Genomic DNA, 25,987 nt, shown 5'->3' on the forward strand with positions numbered 1-25,987 from the left:
CTGGAGCTCATTACTGTATTATGGTTATTCAGTGGCTTATATAGTAATTTATGGACCCAATTAATTTTCTACTTCACAGGTGTTCCTAGTAACCAGTGGTCTCTGAAGAGGTGTCCAATTTTAAATAGGTGGTGGAAACTCCTCAACTCTGCCATTTAAGATGGTTTGCTCAGGTCAAGTGATGCATGCATCTCATGTTTATTTGGCCTCCTGAGATGTCTCTCTTGTTCTCTCATCCACCTTTACTTGTTATTTGTCCAACTTCTGCGGTTTATGGCAGTTTGCAGTCCTTCGTGGCTGGCTGATGTCAGCACGTCCACGTTTCCCCCCCCCCCAGCAGATGCAGAAGATGAGGAGGTGAGGCACTTTGTTCCGGTCATCCATGGAAGAGGCGGCTTTACATTGCCGGCGGAGAGATGTTGCTCCTAAAGTAGTGGTGGTGGGACTGAACGGTTAATTTTGGAGGTGACAGGCTGCAGAACAAGTGGGGCAGTCCCTGCCTCGGCACTGTTGTTTTGCGTGGCTCTGTCTTTCCGTTACCCTGTTTGCAGAAACAAATATGCAGGTACGCCTTGTGGTGGATGTTGGGGACCTCCTGTGCCCCCCAAAACTGTGATACAAAGCTGGTGTGGCAGGGGTGCCAGACTCCCTGATCTGAAGGCAAGAAAACAGGCAACCCTATTCAGTGAATAAAAATGGGAAATACATTGGAGTCTAGATACAGTATCTTTGTAGTAATAAAAGCAGTAGTACAGATTTACTGGTGAAGGAGTTTTAACTGTAATACTGTGGAATAGTAGGTTATTTTGTGTTCAAGAGCTACATTTATCACAAAAATGATGATATACAAATCACTTCCATATCACAAAATGTTCTTGGTCAAAATTGGCTTGAGGCAAGTGATATCTTCGAGTAAACAGTATATGAAGACCATATCTTAAAATGATAGATCACCTAATTTTGTTCTGACAGAGGTTTTTGCCGCAACAAACATCTGTCACTGAAATACCAATTCAGAGATATGGAAGCCAAATTGTGGAGGTTTTCTAGTATTTGTCACTCCTAACTTAAGAATGCTACTGTTAGTTCTCTAGATATTTGAAGATAGTAGGCAGCTTGCAGTTTAAACACCCTAACATATTTAGTTAAGTATTTTAAGAGATGTAAGCATCTGTAAATGCAGATTAGCAAATTCTGAAGTGCTACACATTGACTCTGTATAGTAAATGCAGAGCTGATTTGTTGCTGATGCTGCATACAAATCGGGTGAAAACATAGCTGGTGTTGTGTAGAAGAGTTTAAAAATATTTGATCACTGAATGCGCTGTTATTAACCGAATTTTAGAGCGATGAGTGTAAAATGAAATGCAGGCTTTGCACGGAGCCAGTACTGCCATTTTGGAATTTTCAATGTGGGGTTGGCAACAGCATAGCTGAGCACCAAATGGCCTCGCGTGGCGCGTTTGGTGCTCCGTGCTTTTCAGCGGGATGCAGTTCTGTCAGGACAGCTCGCTTAAGGAAATGGTGCATTATGCAGAGCTCCCTGGGACCTAGGGGAAAGGAAAGAATTGGTTGCTGCAGAGAGTATGAGTACCACATAGTTCTGATACACCCTTCGAAAACAAATTTCTGACCCTGTTCTACAGCTGAGTGTCAAACAATCGTCAAAAACGGAGATTTCATCGTAAGCATTTAGACACCTGATTAAATTTTATTTGGTTGATAGATGTTAGGGGATATAAAGGCAATAAAAATAGAAATATCCTGTATTCCAATGTAATTAGTTTTTATGTGTTTATAATTAGCACCTTTTTAATAAATAACATAAACTAAACAAAAAAAAATGCAAATGCAGTACTCAAATTAGTTTTTAAGTCTGATTTCTGTTGACCTGCTGCAGGAAAATAAAATTTGGCTGCAAGCTACCAACATTCTGTGATATTTTGCAGGAAGGATGCAATGGCAAATACCAGGTCCTTAGAGGAGAAAAGCAGTTACTGACAAGTCATGTTAGAAATTTTTCCATCATTATTATTATACAACACATTTTGGCCTAATTGCTTTGAACACCATTGCTGTTTCTTTTACTCTGTTAACAAGAACGTCCCTATCAGTGCAATCACTAAGGTTTAATTTAAATACATATCTTCCTTTACAGGCTGCCTCAGCACAGAGGAAACATTTCCAATGTAAAAATGCAAATGTGTTATTCTTAGTAACTTCAATTTTTTTCTGTTCCTTTTTAAATGGTGCTACGACTCAGTCTGAATCGTGAAAGATCTGATAGAGTTTTCTTTGCTCAAATACATGTTTTCTCTAAGTTACATAAATTTCTCAAAGTAAAGCCATTGGGTTCATTTAAATTTCTCTGTCTATACATAATGTAGAAAATGGAAGCCCAGTTCGAGCTAGACAGCCTATATGTAATAATAAACATGTGAGAACCAGAAGTTGAGTTTCCTTACCTATGTTATCTGTCCTTGTAATTACCTAATGCTTTTTGCTGACTTATTTTAGAAGCAGATTTTTAAAAATGTATGCTTCTGGTTTTGGGGACACAGACTGAAATCACTGAAAAAAAAATAGTAACCACTCAGCGAATTCAAGATGTTGTAAAAATTGCTGTTGGCTACTAATAGAAAGCGGGGGGAGGCTACTAGGTGTCAGAAGATTTAGTGCAAATTATTTTTCTCTGAATTGCAGATCATCTAAAGCACAATTAAAGGTCAGTTTATGTAGTATAGGAATTAAAAGTAGTATTAGCCTTCAACAGTAATAATTTATATATTTATTTAATGTGGCAAATGTAACAAGAAATCAGCAAACAAAATTATTCTTTCTCCCTAGCTTTCTGATCCACACGTTAAACTTAATCAGCATTGCTGACTGCTTAAATTCAAAATAATCTCTCAGGGCTTGTTTAATTTGGACCAAAACCTGACAAACTATTTATCAGGTTTTCCTATACAATATGGAGGAAAATAATTTGGTTAAATTTCATGAGGTGTAAATTTGAATGCATGAGATTCTGCCTTTTCTGTAACATCATAAAAGTTAATTTAACAATTCTGTAGGAGCCTGGGGGGCTGTGGTGTTTGCACTACAAAAAGTGGAGCTACTTGAGGAAGGGAGCATGGCTCTGCTCTGCCGCACGCATGCGTGCACAGGGGAAACGGGGAGAAAAATAGCGACCGAAATGTGCCATTTATATTTTGCTCTGGTTGCCAGGTAAAAAGCGTCGCGGCTGGTGTCAGAATAGTAGTTCACGGTGAGGGATACACAGCACTAACAGTGGACTTTGCTGTAAAAACCATGGGCTTCGTGGGGAGGGAAGAACGGGTTAAAGAATTCATAAAAAATGAAGGATCCTAATATTAAAGTGGGGGAAAATGTGGGTGAATGACATATTTTTTACACACCTCAACTGTCAACATTTCTAATCAAATCATCTAGCCTTCTTGCTTCTTAAATGATACAAGCAATATTTCCTGTAATAAACACCCCTAAGTCTAATGAGAGGCCCTAAGGCAACTTCAAATGTATGAATTCATTATAATTGAACAACATAATCTGCAGGGCAAAGATGCCTGCTACCCAGTCTTTTAACTTCGTACAGCTTGGGTGTTCTATGAAAAATGTTATACATTTTGTTTACAATGTATTGCTGCTATTTGAAGTATTGTATGTTCCTGTAGTACATAAGATGGGGACGCATAATGGAGGAAAAATCAAGGAGGCAATCTTTCATTTTGTTCTTGTATGAAAAATTCAAAAGACTGAAAACTCACCCAGAGAAATTTTGCAAGCATATTATTTTCCGATGTTTCGATCAATTTGTCTGTCAACCATGCTGAGAGGTGGAAGGGGCCAGCAAAAGCAATTTAGCTTGTGAGGTCCAAAATAGAAATGTTTTAGGAAACCTTGTCACATGTTATTTTTTTATATTAGAACTGCTGTGTTTTTTATTTGCTAGTCATATTATGAAGAGAAATTGGTATCAATCATCTAAATCACCTATGAATATCTGATATAACTATTACTTTTGTGCATATAAATAAGGAGAAAATATTTAAATGAAGCTTTTAAAGCGTAGGAAAACCTTTGGGTAGACAACAGGCTCCCTACTCAGGTTTTCCCATTTAAAAAATATACCGTGCATTTTAATTGATTGTACCCAAGTGACATCATACTGAATCATCTTGCATATGAACATATTGACCTCTCTGTGGCTTTAATTAAGCTATGATTGCTTTATGATAAGTTTGCTGTGGATTGATAGGTGTGCCAACTGATGTTTAAACTCGACATGCTCCGCGTGTGCATGTAGCTGTGCAAAACAACATGTGCAGGAGAGAGATTAAGTCTCTCATTTGGAGGGGTGGTGTTTGTTAGTGTGATAAATACGGTTCCTGTCACTAGTGAACTGGTGTGTACGGGCTGGGAACGACGACTATGGTGGCAAACAGCAAATTTTGTTCAGTCCCACGGCCATTGCGCTTCGCTCGTGCCGAAGTGTCGCCATTTCACAAAATGACGCAAGGAAAGTTTGTTTAACACAGTTGATGAAATTTTCATTTTGGTAAACCAGAAGGATTTAGAAAATCTGTAATACTTCCATAATAAACAGCTTATAATTAATTTACTGGGGCCTTAAAAAGTGAAAATCAGAGCTGTCGCCTTATATTAAGCGGCTTGTGATTATTTTTGTATATGTCTGAGCATGTTTATAGGGATAAATGCATGCACAGATGCTGAAGGATGCGTAGAAAGCTTTGAAAAATGTAAATGTTGTTGACTGTGCAAACAGGAATAGCCTTTTGTAACGGAGACAGCAAAAAGCGAGGGAGAATAGCATTAGCGATGTGGCCCAAAGCCGGACTTACAGCTGTCTGCCTTTTGCTCCTATCCGACGCTGGTGTCCGTCTGCATTTTGGGAAGAAAATCGGGGAAGGTGATTTCCACAGACCTGCAAGAGGTGCATGGGTAGTCAGTGGGAGCAGCCCGTCAGTGAGCAAATCAAAGGCTGGGCGCTGCAGGTGCCCTTTAACCAGAAATGACTCTTTGAGACAAATGGTCACTGTGGGGGTGGCTGTTGAGGGAGCTAGGTTGGGTTAACCATGAGGGGAGAACGAGGTGGAGAAAATGAGCAAAATATGAGTGATGAGAGAGCTTTGGAGGGTTTCAGCAAGCGAGATGGAGAACCTTCTGGCTTTTGGAAGGAACAGTGAAGACGTGGGAGAAGGAAAGTGATTTTGTCGATAGCTTGAGATGTAAAATAAAAGTAAATAGGAGGCCAGGTGACATTTTCCCACTACTGGAAAAGTGATCGAATCATCTACTGTGAGAGTGATCCACTCCTCTTCACCCGATCTCAGCGATGACAAGGATGACGCAGATTATCACCCTGCTATAAAGGGAAAAAGAAGATTTCAGAGGAAAGCTGTAGAACTGCTTTGAAATCGAGGAAGCAACAAGAGATCAGGAGGCAAGATGATATCTAGTAGTCATGTCTTTGTGAGGTTCTTCTGCAAAGTAGTGACCAAATCATGATGTAGAAGAGTGCACAGAGTGGGCAAGCAGACGAGGGGAGCAAACAAACTTAAAGAGCGGGGAAAAAGGAAAAAATAAAAAATAAAGGAAGTTAGGAAATACAAGAAATCAGGATAATTGTGATCAGTAAGGCAGAGGTAGAAAACTGCATTCACTGGGCACAAGGAAGGATAGTCCTGAAGGCCATGACAGTGAGAAAACCCAAAGTTAACTGCATTTCTCAATGGGTGTTTGCTTGCTGTTTGAAGAAAGGAACTTTATAGCATCGATTAATTCTGAAATGTTAACAGATATTTGGGGAAAAATTATATTTTTAAATTTTCTTTCATTTATATGAGGAATAAATGATGAATCAGGAATATCCTTCTGAAAGCATAAGGTGGTTTCTGTGAAACAGCTAAGTCATGCATGCCTCTTACAGAGCAGAAATGCATTGTCCTGTTTTTAATGGAAGATACAGTAAAAAAGAGGTATGCTTTGTTCCTTCTCTTAAAGATGGGAACAGCGCTTGGTGCTTTCAGGTCCTTAGATGCTTGTGGCTTTTTGTAGGACAACATAAGTACTCGTTTAATGGCTTAGCTTTTTCAATTGTGTTTTGTATCTCAGATCATCCCCTCACCTTCTGCTTCTTTATAGCCCTTAATTTCTCAAGCTCCACAACCTCCTGATATTTATATCCTTGGTCAGGTTTTGCTACCTCTGAAGGAGATGCTTAACGTCGATGGCTCTCATGGCTGCGTAGTAAAGATTCCAGCTGAGAAATCATCCAATTATTACTCGGACCTTATGACCAGAGGCTTGCGATGCTACGGGTGGAGAGCGCCCGTCTCCTCCTTCGTGCACAAAACACGCCTGTTCGATCCAGTCTTTCGTTTTCTCAAGAGTAAAGGTTTCTGCTGTTTCCTTGGAGAAACTCTACTCTGGCATAACGAATCCAAGTGTTTGTAGCTCCTGTGCTGTTCACAGCAGATGTTCCTCTTGTAATTTCATGCTATTATTCCATTATATTTACTTACCAGAATAATGCTCCTTGATAATTAGAGATTATTCATTTTGAAATCTATAAGCTGTTTAATTACCACTTTTACCTACTGTTTATTAAGATTACATGCTGCATGTTGTCGAGTTAAGCTAGTTTATTTAATTTTCTCTTAAACCAAATCTCAGTTTTGATAATTTTTGCCCCCTGAATTCTAGAAATTGGAATTTTCTGGAAAAGTCGGCAATAAATGTGTCACACCAGACCAAGTCACATGGAACTGGTAGAAAATGATGTGCTGTATTAGCCAGATACGACAGCCTTTGAGTTTGGAAAGATTAAATTCAAGATGATTTGCTAGGGAAGTCAGTTGTGTAATTATTTGTAGTGTGTGTCATGAGTAGGAATTTATTGCTGTTCGGATAAATTTATACTCTCCAAAATAGATATGGTTTATTTTCCCTTATTCCCAGCACACAGATGTGAGACTTGCAATGGGGAACAGAAATTTTAGTGCTTTTAATATTCCTCATACTGTGTTTTAGAACAGTTCTGCTTTTTACTCGAACGTTCCACTAGCAAATTAACACATTTTTCTGTCGACCTCCAGTCTTGTGGAGCTTGCTTCTGCTTTCCTTTGATTGTTTGTGTGCATGTGTGTGTTTATGCTTCTGGTATGAGAAATCTCAAGATCCTCGAACTTCAGAAGTGGAAAATATTCGTTAAATTTTCTGATCATTTAAACATCTGAAACACCTTCAGGTTTTTACTGGCTATGTGTTAAAAGTACTGACGGAGTCCTGAGAAAAACCCTTCCCTCGTTTAGTTTTGTAATGTGGTGAAACTGTTCCTTTGTAGCATTTGCCCATGAAGCAAAACCAGTATTGTAAAAACTTGGATGGGGTAAGGCCACCTTTGTGGAAATACATTTGCTATTACCAGTCTGTAATGTAAAAAATGACGTGGCTTTACTGGTTTTTAGGGTTTGCTTTGTAGCACCAAAATAGTTACGTGTATCACTTCTGTAGATGTGTATTTAGTCAATGAATGTAATATGTCTCAACTATAGCTACAGAAATGCTTTCAGAACTGGTTAGTTCATGTAAAAAATATTTTCTTTGATTAAAACTGGCCTCTGGGAATTTGAGAGAATGGATACTTAGATGGAAATTTAAAGCTAATTTATAGTTATCTACAACTGATGGAAGGGATTGGTGATTACCTTTATTCTGGTTGGCTTAGGTTAAAATGCAGGAACATTCAATCCATTTCATGAGTGGTATAGAAATTCACTCAGGTAGTTCTTGATTTTCTAAATCACGAGGCTCAGGATGGAACTATTGAGGATTTGACTTAGCACAATTTTTTTCATGCTGTATTACTGAGCTTTGTATGAAGGAGAGGAACGAAGGTCCTGCAGCCTTCTCTGCTGCTAGAAGTAAGATATTGTTATTCTGCAAGTTTCTACAGTGACACAGTTGCTAAAACCAATTTTTAGCAACCAAAGTGGCCATTCCTAATAATACCAATTTGAGCTTTCATTTTTTCCAAAAAATTCTCAAATACAGCTCCTATTTACTCTTCTATACCTGGGATGACTTTGAATTTCAGTTTGATTTCTGCCATGGCGTAAGCTCTTTGACTTTTGTCAAGGCCCTCATTTCCTTTCTCATGGTGTTTCATGAATGTTAAGTACTTAAATATTGAGTGTTTCAAGACTGGCGATTGGGAAGTACAAATGTGCTTTTCTGTCTCCACCACCTGGCAGGAAGGATGAATTTTTCTGCCCAGCACTGTAAGAGAAGAGTTCGGTGGAGCTCAAATTTCCGTTTTCTGTGCATGTTCTTTTTTGGTTGTGTTGTTTGGTTTGTGGGTGTTTTTTTTTTTTAGATTTTGTTTTGTTTTTACAAAATATTGGTTTATTGAGAGATGTGTTACCCTCAATTGACATATTGACATTTCCAGGAACTGTGGTTATTGTTTTGAGAAATACAATCCTACACTGACAGATTCCTATCATTATTTGGAACCGTTGCTGAGGGTTAGTGAGACAAGTCTCATAAATAATGAAAGTGAATCATATTGGGGAGAACAGCGGTGAGAAACAGCGGAGTGTACAGTGCTGACACCGGATAATTTTTGTGCAGCCATGACATCATGTGGTGTTAATGTCATGCATTACAGTGGGGACTTTGACTTACGGTACTGAAACTCTGTGGCGTGGTGGTGATTAACTTGTGTCCCTCTAACTACCCATCGGAGTAATTAGCGGTGCAGGGGATAACTAGGCTAGCGCTCTGTGCCTCCCCGCGTACCACGTAGCCTCCCAAGGTGGTTTGCTCACGCAGCAGACACAAAAGCACTGCCCATGCAGGAAGTACACTTGAACGTGGAATATTTTTTACATGGTTTCTAGTAACCTAAATTTTCTCTCCGCAGTTACACCGACTTTATTATTTGACAGCTGTGGAAGAAGTTTCACACTGGACTGCATCTGATTTGCAGTTTTACAGTGAGCAATTGGCAGCAAAGGTAAAAACGAGAAACAAGCCCAGTTCTGGAGGAGTTGCATAACACAAAGGCTCATCAGTGTGACTGTGGCTTGACCTGGTTTTGGTACGTGTTTGGTACGTAGTTAGCAGAGAGCTCTAATTAACCTCCTGTTAAAATAAGTTAAATCATTTCATTTACTCCGAGCTAACAAATTTCTCCCTGCTGTTATTTCTGGAAGCAGGTAAGTTTAATATCAAATGCCCTTTGCATGCCAGAAATGTGTTTCCATTATTATTTAACCTTATTCCTACAATGATGATGCCCCTGTATGTGCTGCGAAAATGCCAGGCTTGAAGAGAGACTAACATACATTGCCATAATTATTTTAATGAGAGAGAATGGAGAAGACACTTCTCTGCCATCTGTCAACAGAAAGCAGTCATATTGCATGCTAGACTTTATTCACTTATAAATTGTTCCTCAGTACTGAATAGTGAATTCTCTATTACTTCTTCTAGGTCAACAGCATTTATAATCTTCCCTGGTTCTCTGTGAAGTCTACAAATTATTACTCCAAAGACGCTCATTAATTTTGTGGTCTCGCATATCTAACATTGAAACTTCCACATATTATTTGCTGCTTTGTGTGTTTGTGCCCCTCTGCAACGTTGTACGCACAGAGCGGGCAAATAGGTTGCAGAAGCACGTGAGCAACTTTTTAACGTGAAAATACCGTAATCAATAAATGCTGTGGAAAATGTTGAGGATACTTTGATTTTATTTAATTTATTTCTCATGGGGCTTTTATATTTAAAAAAGAAAACCCATATAATACAGTTTGCCAGCAGGTGGTTGGAAAACCTGAGGGAGAGGAGGATTGGCAGTTTTTATATTTTTCCATACCATTATTCTCTTGACTGTTTTTACTATTACTTTAGTGGCATGGAATTTGTTTCATACGAAATTACGAAAAGTCAGCAGTTTTATCCACCCGCGTACTAGCCTTCTTGGTGATGCTGTGATCCTGCCAACGTAAGATCCCACCATATCACACTTAACATTATTTTTTATATATATAAATGTGATTTTAAGCCAAAAAGAAGCTGTTTTAAAAGCAAAAGGCTGGAGCAGTTGCAGGGCAACGCAGCCAGTGTCGTGTGCGCGTGTCCGTACGTGAGGTTGCTTGCCACTGCAGCTGTTCCTCCTTGCCGTTTGCATGAGGCGTGTGCCTTAGGATGAGGGAACCCAGGTTAAGAAGCTCGCAAGATGGACTTCCAGTGAGGAAGCAGACCACTTGGCAGCTTGCGGTGGGCTGAATGCCGCTGGCAGCAGGGCAGGGCCACGCAGCGGGGCGGTGGTGGGCGTCCGGGGACAGGGAGCTCTGCGGGCGCTTCGCCAGACAAGGTATGGAAGTCGTATGGCTGTGTCTGTGGGTCGCCTTCCTTCGCGTTAGCCTTCAACATTTCCTGTCAGTAATCTGCTGAATTTAGTGCACAGAAATGCACCAGGCTGGACTTTGTTTTTAGCTCTGCTCCAAACCATTAGAGACTGTAGGGGTTTTTCCATGATTCAGAGTCGCCTCGGTCACTTTCATTCTGTGGTTACCATTACAGATAAATTGAGAAGAATTTCTCACGAGAAGGCCAAAACTTCCAAATATTTTTAAGCAGGATGACCATTCCCACCATTAACTATTTCCTAAAAATGAATCGCTGCAAGTCACTACGACATCAGTCTGCATATTCATGCTGATGAATAACTGCTGGGAAGGTCTTCGTCCTCCTCAGTGCTCCGACGTTATTCTTCCTTCTCTTAATGGGACTGCAGCAAGAGCTGAGCCAGGGGAGGAGGAGGAGGGGAGTGTCTCTGTTCCCAATCCTTTTTCCCCTCCCAGGAGGCGAAGGGTCTGGGAAACCTGCGTTTTGGCTGGGTGCAGGCTGTACCCCGCAGCCCTCGGCGCTGCGGCAGCATCGTGCCTTGGCTCAGGCTTTGGCCCGTCCTTGCCCTCTCCCCCCCTCACACCACAGCTCCAGGCGGCAGAGCTGTTCTATAGGCAAATATCACTGCCTTTCTTAAACATTTTTGAAAACACCACATTATATAAGTTTTTTTTCATGCTCCCGCTGTTCCTGTTTAGAATAAGGCTTTGATGCTCGAAGTCTTGAAGTGAGCGTGATTTGCATTTGAAGACTTTGTGATATTGATACTTCTCAAAATACTCACCCAGCTGAAGAACAGTTGATATTTATCTGCAGCTTCAAGTTGCTCTGTGTGGAATCAGAAAGAAAAAAAAAAAAAAAAAAGTGGAACTAAAGGTTTGCTGTTTTGCTTTTTCAGTAAGTGTACAGAAAGATTTGAAAAGCAAAACTGACCCGTCATGTACTGAGATGTGCTAGAAAAGAATTAAAACTTTGTAAAACAAATATGTGAAAAAATGCAATTTTCAAACTGCTTTTAAATTTGCCTCATTTATCGACAGTTTAAAATAAAACTACAGTATCATTTTATTGTAATATAAATCAAAATTACCATGAGCTGCTTCAAGCAATCCTGCTGTGTTTTCAGATGGGTGCTGCAGTTTGAAAACCAGGGTATAGCGACACTGATTATTTTTTTCAGCTCTCTGATTGTGAAATGTGAATCTTTTTCTTACTTTCCCTGCTCAGCCACTACAAATCAGACTTTTCATAGACTGTGTGATATTAATCTCCATGGGGTGGACACCTCTATGCAGGTGCTATAGCTCTCCCCCTCCTCCAGTTAATTCGGGTTTTAATCTCACTTCCTTTGATTTATTTACTTATGTCATGTGTAATGTGTCTGGCTTCTTGCCCTCGCTCTGCTTTCCCTCTTGTATACATTCGATGCATTCTTGCCGTTTCATTGTTGTCTTCACCTCTTGCTTTTCTTCCTTGGGATACACTTGTTTGATATTGTGTTCTCCGGTGATGAATTTCCTACGGTTTGCTTACTCTGGTTTAACTTTCTGATGTGTTATTACACAAATTGCTTTTGGTGTTTGCTTCAGTTGAAGCATATGAATCAAAATAATGATGCTTGTGATGCAGGAAAATATGGGCTCCGGCGCGGTGATTCTTTATTTTGTTAAATTTCCCTAATCGCGCTGCGACCCCGGTTCTCTTCCTGCTGCAGCTTCCCGGTGCGTTTGTATGCAGTCCTGCTCCGATCCCTCAGTGGGCTGTCATGAAGTTTATTCACTCTGAGAATATAAGATTTTGATGGAAGAAAGGGCAAAAGGAGACTTAAAACAATAATATGGCTTCGTGGATTCTGCCACTAAATGGCAACATTCCTATCATCTTTGGCAGAATGAGGATGTTTATGCAGGTAATGACGTGTACAGCTGCGCTAGATGTAAAGTTTCACAGATGTGTAAACCCTGAGAACGAAGCACCCCCTGTTCTGCTGGGCGTTGAAGAGGCGTTCGTGCGGACAGGCTGAAGCGCGGTCGCCTGGTACGGAGGTTGTCTTCTGCTCCTGGTGTGCTTGGCAGGGGCTGCGGTCAGAAGGGGCACCGGGCTGGGGGAACACGCCTTGGTCAGGCTCCCGTAGCGTCCAGAAGGTTTGGTGACCTCTGCGATCAAAGCTTAATACGCAGTAATTTCAAAGCTGTATTGTTTGACGAGACAACCTAGATCGAAGAGCTTGGTGTGTCGTATACACAGGGTAAGGAAAAATGCCATAACCATCATAGGCGAACTTGCTTAAAAGCTTTACGGATGGAATAGAATAACGTGAATTCTCTCGCAGCAAAACAAAACCAGCATGTTACAAAACACAAAGTGAATACCATTTTGTAGGCAGGCACTGTGCCTCTCCGGTTTCTTTGACTCGAAGTGGACCTGTAATCTAATTCAAGCAAATGTGGTTTGGGGTTTGAATCTACAGAGCTGAAAAACACTGGTAGTGTTTTCCGAAATACACGCAAACAAAATCTGAAATTTTCTGAGAAAGGAGGTGTAGAGATGACTCGTCAGAAAAGCTAATGCAGTGCTTGCTGCTTGCTTTGGGGAGATGTCCGTGGTATCGCTGTCCCAGCTCCTGTGGGAGGGCAGAAGCGGGGCCGGGGCAGGCAGGAGCGGCAGCGGGGCCGGGCATCGCCGCGGCTTTGTGCCCATCGCTTCTACAGCCGGGATCCAGCTACCCCCTCGTGTGTGCCCGGGCACGGATGGCACCGGTGTTCATTACAGAGTCCTACGGGATCTGGATGCCAGGAGATACGGTCGGTCTGACTGATGGAGAGGTGCCGAAGATCTGTTTCTTGATTATATTTTCCAAATCTACGCTAACTATAAAAATCCCAACTATTTCACAGTAAAGTACAGTAAGGGGAGGAGCGTGGTGTTTACACATGGCAGACTGAGTGGCTCGCAAGTTAAATGCCTGTCTTAATAAGGTGCTTCCTTTCCATGTGAAACAGCAGAGGGGGGGGGCTTCAGCCCCCCGAACACTGCCCTCGTCTCCCTTTCTGTCCCCAGACTCGTACCACGGTGGCAGCCTGGGACCGCAGCCACTCGTGGTGCAACCCCACGAGCAGCTGTAGGCACGGAGCCATCTTCAGGGATCTGTGGGGGCCGGGTTCCGCTTCCGTTGTGCGGGTGGTGAGCTGCGGGTCGCACCTCGTGTGGCTCTGCTGGCAGAAGGTCCGGCGAGGGCTCTGACCGGGAGACAAGATGCGCTGCTGGTGGGCAGCAGGAGCTTATCGGATGGAGCTCTGGAAGAAGGTCTCCCGAGGTCTCTTAGTGGCCTCTTTCAGAATTATGCCGTGAATAGTTCAGGTGAGCTTAGCTGCCGTAAAAAGAAGTAATGAAATTGCAGCGTATCTTTGCTCGCGAAACTGGTCTGAAATTTCTAAGTGAGTGTTCTTCTGGGTACTGCACTGCGTTGGCTCGGCCTCCCGTCATGGAGCAGCAATAACTACAGTACTGCTGCTTGTTTGACGGGTGTCCACTAAACACCGAGAGATTAACTAGTTACCCAATAATGAAATATTTCTTAAAATGAGGATTTGTGGAAGTATTTCATCAGAATCATTATTTAATCATTTTCTGTGATGCCACTGTGCTTAACTGATGCAGCGGTTTGATGGTGAAGCCGTGCAATTTTTATTTTTTAAACCTGTCCGAACACCTCTACTCCACTGGCCTTAGTTAAATTTCTCAGTACTTCCTTGCAGAGGAAATAAGATCTGTTTATCATCTACTCAGATGCCTATATCATTATTCAAGCTACACGTCTGAGGTCAAAGATAGTATCACATTTTCAGCAGTACGGCAGCGGATGATCCAGTGTGAGTACCAGTTTTCCTAAAGTAAAAGCAAAGTTTATTTTTTATAAGGCGAAAATAGGAGAAGATAGATAGCAAACTTAAAGTTAATTAGATTATTTAAAGTTAACATCAGGGCTTTTGGTTAGAGCAGAGGCAGAGTCCAAGTTCATTTTGGTTGCAGGGGTTAAGCGAGATGAAAATCTCACCTTGTCCGTCTCCGTGCTGCTGCCAGACTGTCTGTCTGTCGGACCCTCATTACTTCACAGGAGACAAGTCTACAGTAAAACAGGGCAGAAGGTTTTTCTTTGTCCTATGTACTTGAATATTTCAACAAACCTGGGTGGTTCTCTGGTTATTTTTCAGTAGTCTTGCATTCCTTTTCCTGCTCTATGGTCTGCTCAAAGTTTGGTGTTTAAGCATTGCTTTTGCCCAGTTTCATTGAATGTGTTTTAAAGTCTCACACCCAAGTGTTAAAATTATTGCATCTTTTCCTTGAACACCTTGCCAAGTAAAATCTCATTACCATGCAAATAGAAATAGTTCCTATGGCCATGCAGACAAAATGTTACTGTACAGATTACAAATTCTTGAACCATAGCATAGCGCTAAACATTACATTTATAACAAATGTAACTTGTATACGAGAAAGTATGGTTTGATTGTCTAGGAATGAGTAGGAAATGTCATGAGTCCTGAAATTTTAGCAGCTTAATTCATATTGCAGCGCAGCAGTAAGTACATCTAATAGTATAAATATGATGCAGTTGTTAACAGTTCATGTGTTGTAATCTTTGGTGATGATGGTTGAGGATGTAAAGATATAAATAACATTTTATTTCCTTGAAGACACCAACTTTATCTTACAATGCTGACATTTAGGAAAGGTTTGTTTGGCGTGAGCAAGCAGACTTGACAGCAAGGAACTGTTCAGGTTTTGTGTACGTGATTTTCAAGTACGAAAAACATTTATTTTGTGGGTTCTGTGTATCTGTTGAAAATTTGGGCCTTGGGATCATCAGACTGTACTCCTGGTTAAAGATCAATTGCAGTTAAGAAGAACAGTTGTGTGGATTTCAGAAAAATGGTCACTTCATACAAGTGACCTGAACCATACGCTTAGTAATTTTAAATCAGTTTGTAAAGTCAAATACTTTATTTAATACCTAATTAAGAGTAATTTATTGGCAATGAATGGACAGTAGTTTTGTTTAGAAAGTATAACCATTTCTTTGGACAGAAGTTTGAATGATTTCCAAAATGTCAACCACCTTTTTTTTTTTTTTCTGTTTATTCTTTTTAGGAAAAATGATTTTGTATGCAAACAATCACCAGTTCTTCTACTGGTGTCTAGGCCGTAATGTAAATATTTTAACTGTCTGTCTTTGCCGTTCAAAACACTAGAAATATGTAATTCATCCAAAATAAATACGCAATTTTGAAGCCGATTTTCAGCCAGATGACTTTGAGGAGGTACTGGAAACAAGCCAGTGACTTCTCATCTTGTAGTTCCCAGAATTAATTTCGTAAGAAGTGCAAAAGGCTACAATGCAAAATTAATTCAATTCACACTAAATGTTTGCATTTGCCAGTCATGTTCGACTCTTTTTAGAAATATTCATCCTGAATTTTCTGCGATTATTTACTATCTCTTTCCTACAGGAGAAAAACAAAAATCAAAAGCCACACATCTTAGAAAAAGATGGTTTCCTGGGTTTGATTACATTTGTTCCTTATTTGAAAGGGGGAAATTCCAATGTGTGGTTGGTACCCAGCATTGTTGTAAGAGGAGAGCTGTGCCACTGACTTGCTCTGCTGACCTATCTTTTCCAACAACTTGTCCAAGAAACCAAGAAACCAATGCTTTGCATTGCAAGTTTTCTTGAAAGAGACTGTTCTTTCCCAAAGTGTCTCCCCTGTGTTCTGTTCCAACTTATTCGTTAGGGAGATATTTTTATCTAGCTACAGTACACCTCATGGTTGCTTTTTAAAAAGGGATTTCAGGTAAGCAGAAAATCCTCGCATGCAGAAGGTCAATTTTCTATACATCGAAACAGTACCTGATTAAATGAACAAAAATCTGACAGAAAAGAGGAATTTAGATACTCTGTTAAACTCAATTAAAAATGCTCTAAATCTTTTGTCCCACTCTGCTAAATGAAGGTTTTGGTCTTACGCAAGTGATTACTGTTGCTATAAAATCAAATGTTATTTTAAATGATTTTCAGAATATTTTCAACATCTCCAACTGTTAGCCTAGGTTTGAGATGTGTAATACAGCTTCATTCCTGATAAGAATTCTCTGCTAAGCTGTATTACAATAACAGATTTTATTGGGGAAAAAATGGCTAAATAGATGAGTTTTCTTCAGCTGTAAATACATGATATAAGAAAAAGCTCTTTGCATTTTTGGAGAATCCTCTTTGTAACAAAGTCACAGTTTGAAGTTCTGGATTTGATAACTGTAGATATTAATATGGGTTAGGAAGTCAGAAATCGCTGTGAGAGTCTTGTCCTCTTGAATCCCCAGTGCCAGAATATTTTTCTGGGAAGCAAAATTGCCTTTTTCATGAAAGAGTCAGAGTGTCACCAACTATGGATGAGTGCTATCAGTTGTCTCATGAGACTGTTTCATGGAATTTTTATTCTTGCCTCCAAACTGTGGCACAGTTCCCTCTTCACCTCTCAAATTGAATGAAATAAGAAGCTTTCTGTCTTAACATTTCAAAATCCTCCAGTACTTCCAGTCCCTCTTTGTCAGACACACTTGGGTATTTTTCTCCTTTTTATTGACTAAAAATAACTAGAGGCGTTATCCTCTAGTACGAGGCTTGTTGACTAAGTATTCCACGTGAATTTCTGCTCTCCTCGGCTGAGGAGCCGCCAAGGAATCGTCCACCCTCCCGAATGCACAATTGTAGCACAGTCCTCAGTTTTTCCCACTATTCAGTTGATACCAAACAACCACAAGAGTTTGATTTTTTTATATCAGCTCTTAGTCCTAGACTTTTCCGTAAAGTATCTGATTGATAGTATAACCCCATCTATACATCTAATGGCTGAATTTACTTCCAGTTCCTTCTGTAGACGCCTGGTTAATGGTAACCGCACTTGTGCACACTGTTCGCGCGGTCTGCAGTTCGTTGTTGAACTTCTTTATTTCTGCCATTTCAGACCAGCATAGCATGAGATTCAGTAGAGATTTATTTCCTCCAACAAATGAGGTGTTTTTAGATAAATAACTGAAACTACAGAAGTATCTGATACCAGACAAAAAGTTTGTTTTCGAAGTCAAATGGCCACATTCTTCAGCACGCAGCTGGGTCCCCATAGCTTTGTGTTGTTGAATCCTTTCTCTTAGAGAGGCATTGAATTAAAGCTTTACCTTCCCGAGAGAGCAAAACTTTCTTACCCTTTAGATCTTTAAGTTACATCTGTTGACCACTAATAACTCTTAAGTCTCTTTGGCCAGAACAGTTTTAGCTTAGAAAAGATTATTCAAATCTATAAACAGGATTTATTTCATATAAATTCCAGCAATATTAATGACTTCCTGTAATTAAACTTTGATATTTATTTTGGTTAAAATGAGTGCTCTAGTAATAATAAGACGCAAAAGTCTCCTAATCTCCTCCACAGGCAGAAACTCCTCTTCAGGCTGTCAGAAAATATTTCCTCCTGAAGTATGTGCTTAACTCTGACCTCTGGTAGGCGAGAACCAATGCAATGAAGGTGAAGGGAGAGAATTGCCAAGTTCAGGGTTTATCAAAGAATGGGTTATGGGTATATCTTCAGTGAAAGCCTTACTACGTAATACGGCTGTGTCCCAGCTGTGCTAGCTGGCGGTGGCATCTGAAGAGGAAGCTCCAGTTGTTCCCAGGTGTTGGCTGCTGGTGCAAGTCATAGTAACTAACATCGCAAGTCCGTAAGAAGAACTGTGACTTTTCTTGCAAGCAGCTTCATAAAAATTCTGATCTGTGTCCCATAATCACTTGGGCTACGATCAGAAATAATAGAAATGTCTGATTAGCTGTGTTGGACAAAAAATATCATCCTAGGCTTCCCCTGCTCCTCAAACAGGTAAATGTTGGAAGATAATGTGATGTTGGAATCTGATGGCAACAAAGAAAGAGTGTAAATGGTTTTTCCAATACTCTTTTGTGGGAGGCAGGTGGTTTGTTCAGCTCCAGCAAGAAACCCAGCTTTCAAGAATGGGAAGTAATGTTTTCCTTCCAATTTTGCTATGGCCATGTACAGATATAGAACTGGAAAGCTCGGTATCCTGTGCTGCTGTAAGCCTACATCATAAACAGAGCAGAATATCAGACATAAAAAGCAATGAACCAAGTATTTTTTAATAGCTGGAAGTGTCTATATTTACAGTTGTGCATAGACAGCTGAATCTAAAGTAAATTTTTATAATTATGCACCTCTGAAAAATAAAGTCTAAGTGTAAAACCTGGCATGCTCTTAACTATAATAGTGTGAAAAACACTCTTCTGAGGAGACAAAAGTATGTATTGGTGCATTTTGGACTATTCCCATATGACCTGCGCAGGCAACATGAGAAGTGGCAGCATAACTGTAAACAGAGAGGCCAAGGACCCTGTGCCTCTGCTTCGCAAGCTGCTCCAAACACCAGTGTTGTTATTCACAGAAAAAATTACTGTTAAAAAAACACTTCGTAAAGTTGTAATAAATCCAACAGACTGAGCGTCTCTTCCTTGGTATGTTAGATGGAGGCTGTATATTAAATTAAATCTCCAGTATGCTTTGGTTTGCTTTATTTTGAGAGACTGAGATTTAAATCCCGCAGTTCCTTTGTGAATATGTGTGGTTTTTTCACAGTATGAAGGATTTGTGCTTCTCACCAGCTATCAAATAGTTTTAGCCATTTTTGGTTTTGGGGGCCAAGGGGAGGTTGGAAGACTTAAAGTACATCAGCACCTTTCAGTGTTGATAAAGCAATTGCTGTGTTTTCCAGATCTATTCATTTTACCACCAATATGTGTATTCCAGTGTCAAATAAGGAATTCTATCTCTTGAAGAAAGGAAGTTTTCCTTTGTCTCCATAGGAAAGGTACCGAAATGTTGGGTTTGCACTTCAGGACAGTTAGATGGGTTCAGTGTCACTGAATAACATCGATTAATCCATCCTAAAACTTCTAACTGCCATAAAAGTTAGAAATACTGTTAAATCTTCCTGTGGCTATCAGTTTTAAGCAGAAAACTCATGTCTTTTTCGGCTTTGTAAAATAGATTAACCTGTAATTCAGGTTTATCATACAGATTCAGATATTGGTACACCTTGCCCAAATGTAGCAAGTCTAGTTGAATTATTTGTATAGGTCTGATGCTTAGCAGATCCTCAATATCCTCAAAAAGATCCTCAAGAAAATGGTGTAACCAGAATACAAAAAGACCCCAAAATTTACAGATCCTTGTCTCTATTCCTCAGTCCTAAAGTCATCTCACAGAAGCTGTCTGTAGAGACCTTCTGTGTTCTTGCTGTATTTGTATACCTTTGCTGTTCTCACTTGCAGCTTCATGCATCTATTTTTAAGATTTTTATAAAAGTATTTTGAATGTACAATAATTGGGAAGAAGCTCACAACATGTAAGAAAGTTTTCCCAAGGTAAACTCATTTTTATGTGGATTGATGATTGCTATTTCCTGATTTCTGGGCATGAAATAAGCTTATCTTCATGTGGCAATTCTCAAAGATTCATTACAGAAAATTATTTTGACTTCCTTTGCCCTAATCCCACTTACATAAAAAGAAGGAATACTATATGCTTAGAATATTCTTGGAGTAGTAATAAATTTCTTTCTGCATTGAACATGGGAATTTAAAGAAACAAATCACTCCTTTCCTCCCCACATTATTTAATAGGAGAGGATTTGTAGTATTAGGGGTTTGTTTTTTCATTTAAACTTGTGTAAGGCAAAAGGAGAGTTCCACCTTTAAATGTCAGAGCAGTGAAGTGAAGTTGTTTTTATTACGGTGGCTATGTAAAAGCTTCAAATATAAGAAATACCATAGTAGTGTTCAGATTAATTACTAAATCTGGTATTTCCAGTAACTAAGGTTAATCTCTTGTACCACGCTGTACGTATAAAGCCATGTATCATAGGTGAAGCCAAGATAGACCGGTGGTTGAGCATGGCTGAAGATTGATAAAATACCAACGAGTGCAGTTGTTAAGCTCAAATACTTCCTGGAAATTTCCTATTTCCTTATAACAGTGTAATACTGAATGTGCTTCTAAAATGTTGTTCTGAAGTAGGGAAACTATCAGTCACGGAAATGTGTCGGCCCCCTTGGAAGCTGTCCGTCCTGCCTGGCGAGGGCTGCCGGCTCAGCAGGCTCCAGGAGCCGACAGGGTTTTGTAACCCTTATTCATTTTGAATACGTGTTCTGATCACCTCAAATGAAATGTCAGAGACTTTGCACACCGGCACTTTTAGTTCTCCTCTTGCTAACAGCCAATTAAGAGTTTTGTCATAAATCTGCTTTTTTTCATTAAAAAAAAAAAAAATCATTAGACTTCAAACCCGGGTAACAAGCCCCCCTAGGACAGGGCACTCCCAGCAGTGGGCAGATTAAAGCGTCAGCAGATAAGGAGGCTTGAACCCCACAGACACCTGTTTGGGGACAAATGCAGCAAAACGGAGTTTCAACAAGCTGACATTTTTGTGATGTGGAACAGGGAAGGGAGAAGCTCTCAGATTTTTACTCTGATGTAGTAGTACTGGGTCATGGCACAAAGCTGTAAGCTAAAATAAGCATGAGGGGCTACAGAAGCGATGGTCATGACCCTAAAGAAACAGCAGGAAAATTTGCAAAATGAAAGCAGTGCCCTTCAAGAAAATAGGCTTTAATATGCACAGGTGATTTAAGGCAAAGCTGTTAAGATCCATCACCCTAATCAAAGAGGAGGGGAAGTTTCAGCATAAGGAGTGGCAGAAGTTCAGTGAGAGCTGCAAGGCTGCATCGTTCTGAGTGCAGACATCCAGAAACCTCCCCACGAGAAGGAAATGGGAACAAGGACCAGTACTGACACACAAGGACAAAATAAGGAAGTAAGGCAGAAATAAGCTGGAACTAGCACGAGATGTACAGAAATCGATGGGTAAGTACATTAGTAATAGGAGGAAGACCAAGTAAAGTGTTTGGTCTGCTACTTGAGGGAAGCAGGGAGCTATTAGCAAATGAGACTGAAGTGTTCAATGTCTTTTTGCATTTGTTTTCAATTAAAAAAAATCAAAAGTGAGCAGATGGTTAGCACAATTAATACTAGCAGAAAAGGGATAAGATCTCAGCCTAGGAGATCTAGAGTCCTGCATGTTTTAAAAGGCCTGATGATTTTAATCTGAGGGTACTTGAGGGACTGGCTAAAGCACTTGCAGTCACACTAGCAGAGACTTTTGAAAATTCACAGAGGCTGGGATCAGATCTCTGATCAAAAGGGAGAAGCACATAGCCTTTAACTTTAGCAAAGAGGCTTGGGTAGAGGATAAAACTATCTGGGAAATGATAGATGTTTGTTTTCCTTTGTTCTAAATATATTTAAGCACTGGGATGGCGATGAGGAAGGGTGCAGCAACCTTCATTGGGCTGGCAAATTCTGGTGGTATCCATTGACTATTTGCATATCAGGCTTTTCACAATAAGTGAGAAGATGTTTTGAATTTTAGCAGGACTTTAGACTTCCTCAGATGGCATTCTTGCCATCGCCTGGAGAAATGTCTTGAGGTAGCACAGCTGCTAAATTTGCAGGTGGCATCAAGCTGGGAGGGAACGCAGGTGTATCACAAGATCGTGTTGGTGTCTAAAATAATTCTCACAGGTGAGGTAATAAATAAAGGTGAGGCAGATGAAGGTTGTCAAATAACAATCAAGGCTGCATCGGGACTAATTAGTGCCAAGTGCAAGGCAGGCAACTCCCCGGTACGCTGCCAGCGGGAAGGGGCATGAGGACGGTCAGTGTGGGCATACAAAAAGCCGAACGTGAGTCAGTGAAATCCTGATGGCCTTACAGAAGGGCGCTCTGTCCTGAGACATATACAAAGAAATATGCTCAAATGAATCAAATTGAAATGAAATCGGTAGTGGTTTCTGCTAAAGCCATGATCAGGGCTAGAATCTGTTGTGTATGAAGTGGAAGAAATTACCTCTTGAGATGTCTGTGCCGAAGAGGACAGTAAGAAGGATTTAAAGTGCAGCGAGGGAGCTCCTGACTGGCTTTCACAAAACCTTTGCTGAAGTTCTGAAACAGATTGTCCAAAAAGATTGAAAGACTGTAAAGTCAAGGGAGGCTTATGGGAAAAAGCTGAACACGTCTGCCGGGAAAGACGTAAGTGCATTTGATTCTGCACTGGGATGGCTGCTTTGGCAGGAGACTCTGGAGCCATTTTTCCAAGAGCCTTATTTTTCTGTAACTGAGTGTTTGCTGTGTTTACTTAATTGTTTGGATCAGTGTCATCCAGGGGTTAGTTAGTTGGAATTGCTTTGACTTTTTTTTATTTTTTTTATCATTGAGGTAACATCTATCTGAACCAAAAGTGCAACTTTATGGCTAGGCTGCAATTATATTTGGAATTTCATTTCCTAGCTGTTAACCCCTCTGTAAGGAAGCTCAAAAGTTTTAAGTAATATTAAAAAAAAAATTCAAGGCGACACTGTAAGAGAAATTGTTTTATGAGGTTATAGTACTAGCGATTACTTACCACATAAAAATTAGGAAACGTGACTTGAAGTGTAGGTAATGCAACTGTAAAGTACCTGGTGTTTAGGATTATGCTGAGTTATACTTAAAATTAGAAATGTATACTTTATGATAGATTACCACATACATCACTGTAAACTAGTTTACTTTCTGGAGTTACTGTGCATATATACTAGTAGTAGATAATACTGTCATAAAGTGAAGTGCATAGAAAGTGTGTTCTGTGTAGAATTATGCAGCCTATCACAAATAAATACTCTGCCTTTCTTTATCATCAGTATTAAATGCCATATGATTTCCGTACTGTCACAGGAAGAATTTGACATTTGAAACTTTTAACAGTCTTACCAGTGTCTTTGGTTTATCTGAAGTTGATCATCCAGCCCAATAATACTTCTTACTCACTGTTGCAGTGGGTTTCCGCACATGCAGAGTCTTGAGTTGGCTCAACCTTTTGAGAGATATTGCAAATAATACCGCTGTCTCTCAATTAAGAAAAAAAAAATTCTAAATGTAAAATTAAGAATTTCATTGGTAAAGTATTAGAAATAACTAGCAAGTAAATGTAGCAGCAGTTTTAATTGTGATAGGGAGTACTGGGAGAGTCTTTATACGTGCATAATCTAATATTGGTCAGCATGGTGGTGTTTGGAAAGCCACAAAAAATATTCTGCAAAGAATGATAAACGGCTCCTCTGTTCCTATAGGTAAGTTTTACATCTGCCCTGGGCAGAAAATGCAAAGGAACCAGGGAAGGCAGAGGTGCAAGGGCAATGCGAAGTCAGGTGTGTATCTGTCTTCATGGGATGTGTTTAGGCGCTTTCTGAGCCTCCTTTTCTGCTTGTTGAGCCAATTGGAAAACTATTCATTGCTGTAATTAGGATACGTGTTTTTAAATGAAATTAACCAAATGAGGTAAACACCTGTATTGCTTCTCCCAAGCCCAGCCAGTTTTCCTGCTGCCGCTTCAGGGGGAGCAGCAGTGGGCATCATCTTTCCTTAGTCCAGTGTAATGTTGCCTTATTTAGAAATAAACTATTTAAGTATTTGTACCTTTTAGTTGATTTTTACGTTGTTCCAGGCTTGAGGGTCTTTGTTTCCTATACTGCAACTTGATCTGCTGCACTTCTACTGTATTGTTTAAACCAAAGAAATATCCGTGATGGTTCTCTCTAAAATAAGAAAGATTCTCTTTGTATAGCCTGAGGCTTAAGAGTCTTTATTTGTGCTGGTGTACCCCATGCCAGGCCAAACACTTCATTCTGCAGCGTTCTCTTAATTTATTACCATGTCCAACATTGCTTCATCCACATGCTTAATCGTCATAGATTTTGTTATATTCTGTAAAAGCGTAAAAAGTGCTGGACAGAAAACTGAATCATAACGACCCCACCAATCTGAGTCTCATCCATTCGTGTGTTCAGAATGATTTTTCGAGTATTATCTGTCAGCCAACTTCCACGGCATACGCCCCAGTAATTCTGTGTCATACAAACTGGTCTTCAGTGACTTTCTGATGGCGTTCGGTCAAGTGCCTGAGCGCGATCATCAACTGGATTGTCCTTCAAAGAGTCTCCAGATTTACCTAACAGTTGAGCTCTCGTCCACAAAACTAGCTTGACTAGAAAGGCTTTTTTTAATTCATTTTTCTGTGGATATTAGAGCTCCTGTTTTTCCCTTTCCCCTCGATAGTTTCCATTAGCCTTTCCGTTGGGTTGACAAATTTGAGCAGACCATTGCTTCGCAGCTGGTTTAAGCTTCAGCACAGTCTCCATTTTACAACTCTGAGGGGTTGCACTGGATGCTGGTGCCATGTTCTTTTAACTCAAAGTAAATATAACCTGATATTTATCATGGGAGTTGAGGCTGCTCTTAATTTTTAAGTCAGTGGTTTTCTTGTTTTTGCATTGAAATGAGATCCAGTACTGTTAGCACTTTGTATTCTGAAGGACCAGTTTATTGCTTCCGGAAATTCTGAGAAAATCTTGTAATTTATCCAATGTGATATTCTTCAGATGTTGCCTGGATTGATCTATTGCTATCCATCTTCTGTGCTGAGATGTGTTTAAGGAGTGCTTATTTCATTCTGCAACCTTAGTTTTCAAATGCAGTGACACAGTGTAGGGCTGGTTTAATGCCTGCCGCCAACGAGGCAAGGCTTTGTGCTGTGCATTCCTCTCTTCTCTTGTATTTATGGTGGTGTTTAACCACGTGGCCAGTTAATTCAATTTGCTAATCCAGAGGAGGAAAAAAAAAAAAAAAGAAAAAAGGCAGCCTTGCTTCCCTCCATTTGCCCCAAATTATACAGTTGTAATTTGATTTTCTGGTAGCTGGTGACCTATCAAGACAATACAGTACTCCTCATCTTTTTTTAAGGGAAAAGGGAGTTTTCTGCTGTCTTTTCTGTGTTTATTTTTTTTTTCCTTTCAAACTTGGATTAATCTAGTCTAAAATGAGTGAAAGAAATCTCTGGGGACTGCATGAAGAACATATCCTAACGTTGTGTATGCTCTTGAAAGAAGTCTTGTTTGAGTCCAAGGTTTCCTGACACTTCACTGCAACATAAATATGTGATACTATAGTGCTTGCTATTTGAGTGGCCACTGCAATAAAAACAGAATTCAGTATTGTCACAGTAGTATATTACAGCTGTGGAAATTCCGTGTAGTTCATTGGTCCGTGACCAACAAAAATCCCCTTGGACTAACAATTAATCAGGCTCTGGTGAGCCTTTGACTAGCAATAGTTGCAGATGTCACCTCATGCAAGAAGTTGAGGCTTGGCCTTGCACTAAAGAAAAACAGAAAACACCTTATTTAAGACTTGATTGCTTGACATTATTACCTATAGTCTTAAAGATATTATAGATTTTGCAACTTAAGTGCATGAAAAGCTTGCTTTTTATTCTGTATTTTTTTGTCTGTAAACAATTTTCAGTTTAGGTTGAC

The 25,987-nt window shown here is 40.0% G+C and overlaps 1 protein-coding gene and 1 long non-coding RNA gene across 6 annotated transcripts in view; both read left to right on the forward strand.

Moving 5' to 3' along the window:
- MGMT (O-6-methylguanine-DNA methyltransferase) overlaps positions 1 to 25,987 on the forward strand; it is a 186,295-nt gene that overhangs the window by 47,437 nt on the left and 112,871 nt on the right. The window lies entirely within an intron of this gene.
- Positions 21,458 to 25,987, forward strand: part of LOC310902722 — a 63,121-nt gene continuing 58,591 nt past the window's right edge. The window contains exon 1 of the long non-coding RNA XR_014586917.1: positions 21,458 to 22,667. This is a non-coding gene — a long non-coding RNA (uncharacterized lncRNA). The remainder of the gene's footprint in view (positions 22,668 to 25,987) is intronic.

This window comes from Anser anser (assembly GCF_964211835.1).
Source record: "Anser anser genome assembly, chromosome: 7".
Taxonomy (NCBI): domain Eukaryota; kingdom Metazoa; phylum Chordata; class Aves; order Anseriformes; family Anatidae; genus Anser; species Anser anser.